Source organism: Brienomyrus brachyistius, unplaced genomic scaffold, assembly GCF_023856365.1.
Source record: "Brienomyrus brachyistius isolate T26 unplaced genomic scaffold, BBRACH_0.4 scaffold520, whole genome shotgun sequence".
NCBI classification, from domain to species: Eukaryota; Metazoa; Chordata; class Actinopteri; order Osteoglossiformes; family Mormyridae; genus Brienomyrus; species Brienomyrus brachyistius.
This window is the reverse complement of record NW_026042795.1, coordinates 37893-50607: the sequence shown is the minus strand read 5'-3', so window position 1 is coordinate 50607 and position 12715 is coordinate 37893. Positions and strand designations below refer to the sequence as shown.

At 41.5% G+C, this 12715-nt stretch overlaps 1 non-coding gene across 1 annotated transcript; it reads right to left on the bottom strand.

Annotated features, from left to right (window-relative positions):
- Positions 1 to 700: 700 nt before the first annotated feature.
- trnal-uaa (transfer RNA leucine (anticodon UAA)) lies at positions 701 to 781 on the bottom strand. The gene has a single exon. It is a non-coding gene; the product is annotated as a tRNA-Leu (tRNA).
- Positions 782 to 12715: the final 11934 nt, after the last annotated feature.

Below are 12715 nucleotides of genomic sequence, written 5' to 3'. Positions count from 1 at the left end.
GATGGAAGCTTTAAGTTCACTAGCCGTAGTGAAATGGGTGATTTTATGAGTTTTTAAAAGTTTCTGAAAAGTCCCATTTAAAAACTCCTTACCGGCATCCGTCTGTAGCTTGAGGGGGACGCCCCCCTCGGTTAAAATAGAATCAAAGGCCTCCTTTACAGCTTCCCCAGTCTTGTTTCTTATAGCACGCGCGTAGGCTTTTTTAGAAAAAACATCAATCACCGTAAGGAGGTATTTTAACCCCTCGTTGTATTTGGCCAGCCCTTGCATGTCGCATAAATCGGCCTGCCACTGATACATGGCTCTCGGAACAAACACTCTGTTCCTGGGGAAATTCTTTTTAACCGGTTTATGTAAAGTATAACTGTCTTGCATAGACAGCCAGTCTCTGATGTCATCAGCAGCCACTTTTTTCCCCGTATCTTGCTGCACGGCTCTCTGCAGTCTGGAGACACCTCCGTATGACCCCGGTTGGCTGGGGTCATAGTACGAACTGCTCAAGACGCGAGCTGTAGTCTTGGCAACAGACATGCTTTTCACACACTGAGTGGGGGGAGAGCGGGGTGCGGCGTTTTATAGCTGACTGTGGATGGGGGTTGTTAAGAGACTGAGTGAACATCAGTGAAATTTTGTGTGTTTTTTCTACATTTAACCCATATTGTGTAGTTTGTTTTTTAATTATTATTATTTTACAAAAGAGTTTAGCTGGGGTGGGGATCGAACCCACGCGGACATACGTCCATTGGATCTTAAGTCCAACGCCTTAACCACTCGGCCAACATGCTCAGCATTTTTACCCGTTATTTTACAAAGACTATTACAACGGTATTCAAGTTTTAATTTTTTTTTATTTTTGCAATTAGTGAAAGATATATTTTAAAAAAGCTGGTATACAATTTGTGAAGGTTACATTTTCAAAATGCAGGTATACATTTAGTTACAGCCGTGACAGTTGTTGAGGTAGATTAGCGATGTCACATGCAGTAAAGTGGATATAGTGGCTTTTTCAACGAGTAGAAAGCATCTGATTAACATCGATAGGCTGCTTATCATGAAATTTAGAGGTGACTACATCTACTATTAAAGCGTAAAATACAAAAATGTGATTACAGTCAAATTCATTGTCAGGAATACAAGATAGACAAGCGCGTATGAGACTTTCGGGGGAATGTCTTTCACCCTCTGACATCAGTTGAGTAAGTAAATCCATCCCCCGCTGATAATTTTCTCCGACTTGAGAAATCTCAAATAACACTCTATGAAAGCAGCAACAAGCATAATCATCCCGACAATCACTTTTATCAATAGCACGCAACAATAGTGGACTAACTTTTTCTAAAAAAACATTTAACATAAACCGCCGTAAGGGTCTGCTGATACCGTTCCCCATCACAAGATGCTTTTTGTTTTAGTCTCGGGCCTCCCAACGAGTCAGAAATTCTTCTTCCAGGATCTGCTTAAACGCTGGGTTCTGTTCAAACAGATCTTGTTCCAGTCGAGTGATTTCCACCATGCCGTTGCGGGCCTCACGCAGATCGTACAGGATAGCTTCCACGGCCCCCTCCAACCTGCCGGCGGCCGCTCGGATGCCCAGGGTCGATAGAACGTGGGTCAAGGCGGGTGTCAGCCGATCGGTCCAGAGGTCACGCAACACAGAGTCAAAGTGTATGTAAAAGTAATTTCTGCCTGGAGGAAACAGACAAGGGTGTTGTCTCTGACTGGGGTGATCCACTTCACAACCGTAGCAGTTTCTCTCTTGATGCTTCCTGATGACTGAGGTTAAAAGGCCCACTATCATAGCCTTAATACAAGCCAACATCCCACGGCAGAGAGCCGGTCTGGAGAGAAGCGTGCAGATCTCAGGCGTCGGAGGGTCCTCTCCAGGATCAGAGGCCGGTGATGATGGGGGGGTTGGAAGGAGCTCCCCGGGATCAGAGGTCAGGGTTGCTGCTGGAGCCTCATTGTCCCCGCTTTCACCGTCGCTATAATTTGCTGCTGCTGCTGCTGCTGCCATGATGTTTGTGAAAAGGGGTTGTAACAGAGTCCACTTTATATAGCGACGGTGGGTGAGGGGGTGAGGGGGGTCCTTACGGCGTAGGTTTTGTCATCTCCCCGACTCTCCTTAAACATCGCTTGGTAGTAACCAGACTTTTCTTGAATCATCTGCATCCAAATCACTAACGGTATTCTCAGGCCAAAACAGTCGCATTTAGGCCACTGCCATATATTCACCATTCTCTTGTCCAGCTCCCCGGTCACGTCCCACTTCATAATGGTGGTACGCTGTTTACGAGCATCTCTATAGTGCATCTCCATTCTTCCAGTCTCGACCTCAAGGTCGGGGTCGGTGCTCTCCTCCATCATCGGGGTAACGACAGTCTTCAAGTTTCCCCATTCCGTTTCGGAAAAAGTCACCAGATACGGGTCGTCTTTCGGGGGGTCTGGGCCGTCTCCGGTGACCTGAAAGACGCGCAGTTCCTCCGCAACGTTGTCAAAGAGGCAGACCAGTTTATTCCCGTTGGGCAGCTCCCAGATAGCCCTCGGGTCTTCCGACGGTCGCATCATAGGTACCCGTCTACGTGCCGTATGAATCTTCCTGGGAGCCCCCGGAGGCTGCATAATGGCCTCCTGCTCCTGTTGAGTCTTAGAAGGTGAGGTTGAATCTTTCATTTCGGAAGTCCCAGACATGTCTGTATTTTTTGAAAAGATAGAGTTGGCCCTGCAGCGCGAAGCTCCCTATATTCTACACGGCCTGCTCGTGGGGGCGTGGTACGGATGAAGATGATGCCTCTAGGAGGAGGAAAAGGCCCCCCGCTCGACGTAATACAATTTAATTGTCTCTGTCACCCCATATCTGCACGGTCATGTATGACAAACAAAACTATAAACAGAATTTACTGGCGGGCAAATTGTCAGACTTGATGTATGACCAGGTGGTACGGCCTTGATGATGCTACTCGTGCCTGTGTAAGAAAATTATCTGTAATTTGGGACGTATGTGAAAACAAAACTTTAAACAGAATTTACTGGAGGGCAAAAGTGTCAGACTCGATGTATGGCCCGCGTGGCCGGGTAGGGGGGCGCCTCGATGGCCAGGTGGCACGGCCCTGCAGAATTTACTGGCGGACAAATTGACAGACTCGATGTATGTCTCGACTTATGACCTTTACAAATTGGCGCCATACGCCGATGTGATACAAACGCTCGCGTGAGGAAAAAACACACGGTCAAAACTAGCGCCGAGCGTTTTTATTGGACGATAGACCCTGCACCTCCTCCTCTCATTCTTTGCTCCAACTTTACCATTTTATCCCACAGTCTCTCACAGTTTCTCTCAGACTCGCGCAGCAGCACGCCTCTCAGCTCTCCCGCATCGCTCTCTCCGAGGATTATCCAAAGCCGTGCGGACCTTTCCGCGCTACCGCACCAGTATGTGAATAAGTCCTTTGCTGATTCTCCGAAGCCCGGGGACCTTACCACGCTACCGCACACCGTACGCTCGCGCTCCATCAGGTAACCCAGCCACGCTCACTCCCGCCCGCGCCCCACAAAATAATAATAATAATAACTTATTCAAATAACACACGCTCATAAGCACTCTCATCAATATCATTTTTAAAATAATACACACTCATAAGCACTCTCCTCAATATCATTTTAAAATAATAAACATTTAAAATAAGCATTTAAAATAATAAATAATTAAATCCAAATACCATTGCATCACTAACACAACCAACCCATGCCCCCTAAGCCACAATCATTTAAAATAATAAATAAATAATTAAATACAAATACCATTGCAGCAGTTACACAACCAACCCCCGGGGAAGAAGACAAAAAAAAATATTTAAATAAATAATTAAATCCACATGCTATTGCGTCAGTTACACAACCAAGCTCAACCCACTACAACATAAGCTCCGCCCACTGAACTTTTGAACGTGACCTTTGACCCGACCTGTCATTTTGACGAAAGCGGTATTGCATCTCTCTCTTACATGAAATTACTTTCTAAGAACATTTTATTTTGTAATTCAAATTTTTCTTATTTTTCAAACCAAAAAGTTACAGCACTCTCATATAATACACTTCAGCCATTCACATTTATAAAACAATATGACCAATCACTAGTTCAACCTCCCAGCCATTTATCCTTCAAAAACATGGCCCTAGAAACATTCCCACATTTTCATTATACCTCGTTTCCCATTTAGTCTGTCCAACATTTTTTCATATGAAGCTGCCTTAATCATCTCATTGGTCCATTCCTTTATATTGGGGATTGTTGAGGATTTCAAATGCCTTAATATTACCCTCATGGCAGTTGAGTCCCACCATCACAGCCTTAAACTGTTTATTATTCACCTTTGGCAATTCCACTCTATCTCCTAGCAGAGAGAGTCGGGTTTGCGGGGTAAAGTAAAGCCTAGCCATTTGTCCAGGAGACCAAGAACTCTACCCCAAAATGGATATACCTGAGAGCACTGCCACAGCATGTGTAAATAAACCCCCATCTGCCTTCTAAAATTCCAACACTGATCAGTATTAATTAGTCCAGTTCTATTTAGTCTAACTAGTGTCCAGTACTATCTGTGTATAATTTTATACTGAATAAATTTAGCTTTTACTTCCCTAAAATATTTCCCCACTCTAGAAAGTATTCTTGACCATTCATCTTCTGCATTTTAACACTCGTGACTCAATGCCTCAGTTGCAAAAACTTCCAAAAACTCCCTCCTCCTCCTACATCATACTTACTCTTTAAGTCTGATTATGACATAAACATCCCATTTACGAATAAATCCCAGAGAGTTTTCACCCCTTTGGGTTGCCATTGTTTCCATACTTTTTACTATTTGTATTTGAGGATTGTGCCAAATTGAGGAATATGGCTGCATGTCATGTGATACTTTAAGCTTCTTATGTATTTTGATCCATATATTTCTCGAAAAAGATATTATCGGGTTTGTGTTTCTTATATTGTCCCCCCATTGTGACAGAATGTGCAGAGGTTGAAATAGTGAAGCCAAATTGCTCTCGATAGCTATCCAGTCCACATCAGAATTCACATTCTTCCAGTGATAGTAGAGTTTGGCTATTTCAAATGACATGCTATATAATCTAACATCTGGCAATCCTAGACCTCCCTTGTCTCTGGGCGAAGTAATTTTAATCCTAGGTTTATTCTTTCCCAACAAAAATCTTTTACTATACTCTCGTACTGTTCAAATATCCTTTCCGGAATATTAAATGGAAGCATCATAGAGAGATAATTAACTTGAGGCACCACAACCATTTTAGTAACATTAACCTTCCCCCCATAAGGATAATTTCAATGCTTTCCATTTGTCCATATTAGGTTTAATTTTGTTCAATGAGGGTTCAAAATTCTGAATTATTATTTTGTCAATATATAAACAGGTTTAAATTTCATGTTTATAGTTCAATTTTATGTTATATAAACAAAATAATTTTAATACAGTGCATTTTTTTTATTAATTCAACAGCACCCATGTTCAATCCACTTAAGTTTGGAAGGTGTATTGGAAGGTAACGTAGATATTTCTTAAGTGGGCATCCAGAGATATCGTCTCCCCTCCAAGCACCCCTTTTCTCCACTAGTTCTGTATGGAGCTCAACAGGAGGAAGAGGTAGATAAAGGGGTTAGTCTCAAACATAATGTAATAAAAAATAAAGAGTAAATACAAGCGCCATGAAGCAGTATTGAGTTCCAGCAGGCCTTGACTTACAGTAAAGGAATTGTAAGGCAGACATGCTAACAAAACAGCTTTACATTCCCAATTCCAAACCATTAATGGGCAACCTTAGAGTGACGACGGCTAAAAAAAACCTTAGCTATAAGCAGGAATGAAACATTGTGAAAAGCCAAGACTCCACATGAAGGTAAATTTGATCCTCCGCCTATCGCAGTAGATGCGTTCCAGACCCATCAGCGATAGGTGAAAATCCACGATACAGAAGGATCATATAATTTTTTTTTTAAGTTTAAGCCTTAAAATACCCCTCCCACATGCTTTAAACATATGTAAACTCATTAAAACACATATATCGGGCTATGTTAAATGTCGGGCTAAGGATATGAGTAACATAATAATAATAATAATAATAATAATAAAATAATAATTTTTAATATGTATACACACACACAACTTTCTCTCTATATATGTAATGGAATATATAAAAATAAAAACATATATGGCTCTTACACATTCTTTTCATCCTTCTTCATGTAGCGTACTGTTGATTCATTCAAACCATAATGGCGAACGCCGTCCGCATAACGCTTTCCTTCCCGAAGCACATCCAGAAGTTTTACCTTCTCCTGAATGGTCAACGTCTTCCATCGTAGGGCTTAGAACAAAACGAAAACAATCGGACCACAAACAATGTACGGGATACGCAGAGAATTGTGAGGCGTCGGAGGAAAATCCGCGATATAGTGGGGAATCGCTGTAATGTGAATTCTGCCAATCCTGGTTTTCAGCACCATGTCGTTTATAGGGACCTATTATGCCCATTTTCACTGTTCATAATTGGATTTTTATGGTCTGCTAGAATAGATTCACCCTTTTGATAGGTGATATCCTAGAATCCAATATATTATTGCAGGGCTGTTTTCATTTGATGTTAACCAAATGTGATATATTTATTTTTACTTTTGATATCTCGTCCTTTTCCCCTTATCTGATAAGAGCCGCTGTCCGCTGAGACAAGCTGGTGTCTTTTTACTGCTCACTGAAAAGTGGGTGGTGCGGACATTGTGTATTACATCACACTATGAGACAGTCACTGATTGGTGGGCTCTGAGGGGGCAGTGTGACCTGAAAATCATCCATCAATCAACCCAGGATGGGGGGCCAGCCCATCGCAGGGCACACTCACACACCATTCACTCACACATGCTCTCCTACGGGCAATTTAGCAAGTCCAATTAGCCTCAGCATGTCTTTGGAATGTGGGGGGAAACCAAAGTACCCAGAGGAAACCTCATGACGACATGGGGAGAACATGCAAACTCCGCACACATGTGACCCATGCGGAGACTCGAACCTGGGACCCAAAGAAATGCTAACCACTGTACCGCTCCTGAAAATCATGAACCATTTTAAATATTGAAGTATTTTTGAAATATTTATTAATTTTAAATATTTATTAAATCAAAACATTGGGCAGTATACATGTTATAGGTACTTATTAATGAATAAGCAATATAATAAGATTCAATTTTGCTTTCACTACTTAAAGCGCCAGAACATCGTATTTGAAAAATTCAACAGCAATATCCCTTACCAGAAATCAGGAACAGGTTAAGAAAATCCACAGACTTCGTCGCGAGCAGTTTAATATACGAACTATTTCCTTCTACCCAACTCCACACACAGCTCGCGCTTGTGTCTAATGCGCAGTGATACGAGTAGTGTACTTCGATAGAAGCCCGACATTTCTACGGCTGATATTTCCAAACCTGAACAACTCCCAGCAGAACTTTGATGAATAGATAGCATTAAGGCCCCTCTAAAATATCTTTTTATAGTTTTGGGGTGAACCTCCCATTTAAACGAAGTACATGGTGGTGCTCATGAATTTGAAAGCCTAGATGCCTCATCTCGCTTTTCCACAACGAGTCAGCAGCGCCACCATCTTGGAGCGATAATTAGACATAAACAAGCAACATGTCAGGGTGTAGATGGAAAGATCTTTTAGCCATAACTTCTTTACTAATTAACGCATTTATATCTTACAATTATGTAGAATAAATAAACAAGCCCACCACTACTGCCCCCCCCCAAATTTATGTAGTATTGCTCATAGTATTCTCAACAAAAACTAATGCTAGTATCCCGTCAGTGTCACAGGCAAGTAAACATGTTATGTATCTTATTTGACCGTACCGCAGATTTTTTTACCTGTGAAATGTGGTTCCCTGTTTTCTAGTTTTAACATTCCTCATGTTGTTGCAGTTTCGAAAATAGTCGGTTCACTAAGTCATATCTATGAATCCTCTATTTCACAATTACCATGCCAACATCGCGTATCGCCCAAGGAGGCACACAGGGTTTCAAATCTATGGCGGTGCTGCCTACACTACTACCAGTCACATGACACAGGAGCTACCGAATACCCGCCAATCGGGAGCCGGCTAGATCAACCACGCCCACCCGTCACATAGAGGAGAGTGAGGCGAAAGAAGCGAATCAGTTTAAAAATGTCACCATTAACGCGGTATTTAGTAGTCTGGAGATATTTTACTTTAAGCAAGGCACAAAATAAAGTTGTAGTATTTGTAATAAAATTTGAAGATTAGCCATCCCCAAGGAGCTGACAGGAAAGCCAGGTACAGGTTTAGTCCTCCTTAATCAGCTTGTCGGTTACTAAATGTCGGCAAATAAGCTTGCCTTTTTCTGTGATTTTTTTTCAGTTTAATTGACACTTAAAGAAGTAATCTGAGACCTGAGATATAACATTAGCAACGATGGTCATTTTTTACACTCATGGATTTTAACATTGAGGACGTGTGTCACATGTCATTTTCACATAGAGGGAGTTTAATTGTTTTTATCTGTGTCTGTGTGTCAACATATGTCTATTTAGTTATGTCACTGAAATGTATGATTAGTATTGACATTTCCATAGACTACTATGTTTTAATAAAAATGTATGATCCTTTGGGAGTTGGGCAATAGAACGGAATTGTAAAGTATCAATAAGAAATACTATTAATGAAGTAGCCGCCGTAACCTTTTGCTTTGTATGAAGTGTGCATACAAAACACAAATAATGCAGTTGTACTGTTATGTATATAATTTAAAAGGTATACTTGCCAGCAAAAGATTGAGTTAATAAAATTAAATGAAAAGTATTAAGACCCCTTGTCATTCATAGTATTATATACTTCTTAATTTTACAAAGACTTTTTTCCTATCATATTTTTTAGTTTTTGAAGTTGATAATCTGGAAAACTGCTGCCTGGGATCAACTATCCATTCTTGACTCTTGGAATAGGAATTGAAGTCGAATCAAACAGCCTTACAGCACCCTCTTGTGACATACAGTAATATGGAAAACAGAACAATTACTAACTGAACGCAACATCCCCCCTTTACTTATGTATTCTTCTTCCTGCAGCAGCACTGTCTTCTATAAAAGTCACGCTGTCACGATCGCGGTCGGGCGAAGCGGCGATCGTGCGGGCAGGCAGACAGGTGAAGTCGGGGCAAAACCAGGGATTTAATGGGCAAACGAGGACTGGAAAACATAGCACACCTACAAACATCAATGACGGACAAGGGAAACCGGGGAGACCAGGACTTAATACACAGGACTAATCAAAGTAACTAGACAAAGCTGGAGACGATCAGGGAAATACATGTGGGTAATCAGGGGGCGTGGCACACACGAGGAGCGGACGAGCCGGGCATGACACACGCCTTACCTGTAACATCCATCCATCCATTTTCCAAACCGCTTATCCTACTGGGTCGCAGGGGGTCCGGAGCCCATCCCGGAAGCAATGGGCACGAGGCAGGGAACAACCCAGGATGGGGGGCCAGCCCATCGCAGGGCACACTCATACACCATTCACTCACACAAGCACACCTATGGGCAATTTAGCAACTCCAATTAGCCTCAGCATGTTTTTGGACTGTGGGGGGAAACCGGAGTACCCGGAGGAAACCCCACGACGACATGGGGAGAACATGCAAACTCCACACACATGTGACCCAGGCGGAGACTCGAACCTGGGTCCCAGAGGTGTGAGGCAACAGTGCTAACCACTGCACCACCATGCCGCCCCCCCATAAATTCATTTTTCCATTTTTATTTTCAATAATATTGATGTTAACTCAGCATCTTATTTTCAATGTTGAAAAAGTCACTTTATATCAAGGTTTCGCCACCATTATTTTTTCAATATTGAAAAAATGACCAAAAATCAATTCAGTTTCAATGCTGATAATTTAACACTGACCATAATTCAATGCATTTAACTATACTTCAACGCTGAAACAATAATATGATGCTATCTGGGCTATGAATAATTATTTCAATTTATATACAGATTCCAAGCCCATATAGGTGATACACAGGTACGTAATGGGCGTCTTATGTCTGAGGTAGCCAGCTACTGTGTTTGATAACCCACCATCATAATAATAGTTTCCTTGCACTAGTATAAACCAATTGATCCCTCTTGCAAGAGCTGGATACCTGTGGTATGAAACTGAATAAAATGTATCGTACCAGTCTTGGGGAAAACCAGTGAGAATCCACTGTGAAACAGCACTGCGCAAATTCTCATGTGTTCCTAATGACAAGGGCAAGACTGGTAATCAAATTAGCCTCTCAGCAGGAGTGTTAGTGTAAAAGCAGGGCTTATTGACACAGATAATAAAGCTTGTTAGAATGCGTAACATAATTATTTAGCTGGGCCCAGAAGAGGTGAGAGCTCCCCTAGTGGCTACAGGAGTGCATTTTCCCCAAAGCAGGTATAATGGATGGTGGTCTTATTGCTTTTAGACCACAACTTGGGATAGAAGAACAAATCAAATTATTTTCCTCATTTAATATTCAGATTTTAATTGGGCTTAAATTTTAGAGCACAGTGTGTTCTAGGATGGTACGTTATGGATATTAGTCTCTACCACATTCTAACGCTATAAATCCGGACCTTTTCCTATGTTTGATTTGGTGGCTGCCAGGCGTTCTGAGTAGTATAGTGACTATGGTAGGCGTGTGATTCCCTAAGGAATTTTTTGTTCTGTTCTGTGTGGCAAATACATATAATGCTGACATTTTTCCTGGAAGATTTGGGATTTTTCATCCCGTGCCTTAAGGTATTTCTCTCCAGCTCTAGGGAGTCTCCCCCGAAAACACCAGTCACTCACTAGCCTTACACTTATGCTTGCTGACTTATTCAACACCATGAAGGATTAACAGAAAAACAGAAACCTATTAAAAGGCTGCACCATATCATGATATGCAAATAAACATCCAGCATCATTGTTTCACAGGGAAGTACATTATTTATTGATAATTATAACCCTAACCCTTACTTCTCAGCTTGACAAACATAAGGTGCGGTGTGTGAACATGTGAACTGGTTGAAATGCAAGTGTCTCACAGTCAATGCATAAGACTTGAGAGCCCTGACTTTACTTATATAGCCCACAACATGTTTATGATTCATAAATAAATCTGGCCAGTAAATCGGTCTTTCATTTTCCACAGAATAAAAAAAACGATAATGTTATCCCGCTGATAATTACAAGCGCGTTTCACCCCCGGCACTGGCTGGAGACACAGGCAAAAGGCATACAATCTTATTGAGGTACAAAAATTATTCCATCTACTCTGCACTTCTGCATAACTTCCATCATAGTGCCAGTTTTTGCGGTCAGCAAGTTTATTACTGTAAGCGCCTCCATAGTAGTGCCTCTGAGGAACTGAAACCAGACTTCCGATGGTGTCTCTCACATGCACATCATACATATATATATATATATATACACTCACTCTTTCCGGGTCATTCACATGATTTGTGGTCAGCCACTATATGGGAGGCATTTTCAGGCATAAATTAAGGGCATATTTACAAGTCGCACTAGTGTACCTATGTAAACGGTCACTGCATTGTGTTTTGGGGTGTTATCAGGTGTGTGTGGGGTGCAGGAGGAAGGGATATTACAGACGCCGTTGTCGTTCCCGGATTTTATTGAACCTGTTGGGAACAATAAGGAAAGGGGTAAACTTCATATGCTCTGGCCCTCTCGCTCTCTCTGCACAAAGTAAAACAATGTATATACTTATGTGTTTTCTATCCCCTGCTTATGATGAATAATAAATCAAATATAATATATATGGGTCATAATTATACAATTGATTTACTAACTCGGGGGACCCTGCCACTAGATCCTCACCTCTTCCCATGTGTGCAATACACCAAAGGGAAGAGGAAATGAGGTCGGGACCCTTATAAAGGGGAAAAGACAGAGGGAGGGGCGATGCAGGACAAAAGCATCATGGGAAAGTTTAAAGGATATTGTACCCATCAGGTTAGACAGAAGAAGGAAAACAGAATCTTGTATAATTATAAGTTAAAAGTAAAATAACAACCTGTTACACGTCACCTACACTTCAGACTTCATCCTCAAAATCAAAGCAGTATTAACACAAGCAACATGTTCCATCTCTTAAATCCAATCTAACATTTAAAAATAAAGTCTGTTTCAACTGGACTTTTATCTAAGAAAAACAAACATTTTATGTTCGAGTTGTTATGAAACTACTGAAACAAATAATTGGCTATACTGCAGTTCCGCTGTCTTGTTTGGCACCCTAAATTATGTCCTGCATTCTGTGGAAACAAATGAAGGCTGAGGAATGTTACGTAACACAGCTAGAATGCAAAAACTCTATCTGGTGTAATTCAGTGCATAAAACCAATGGTCTTAAGTGTGGTGTCTTCTTCGTAACACTCCCTGACTTTTGTATCCATGACCATGAGATAGGGTGGGCTGCTTTTCTTCCTTCCTTTGACTAGTATTCCTCCCTTTCCTCCCAGCCTTGGTTGGTGGGTCAGGCAGCATCACCTTCTTTTAATAGACCCAGGTGTCATTTATCTTGAAATTAGGTTCAAGTGCAGAAAATGATCTAGTCTTAGACAATCTCTGAATTACAGAGAAATCTGATT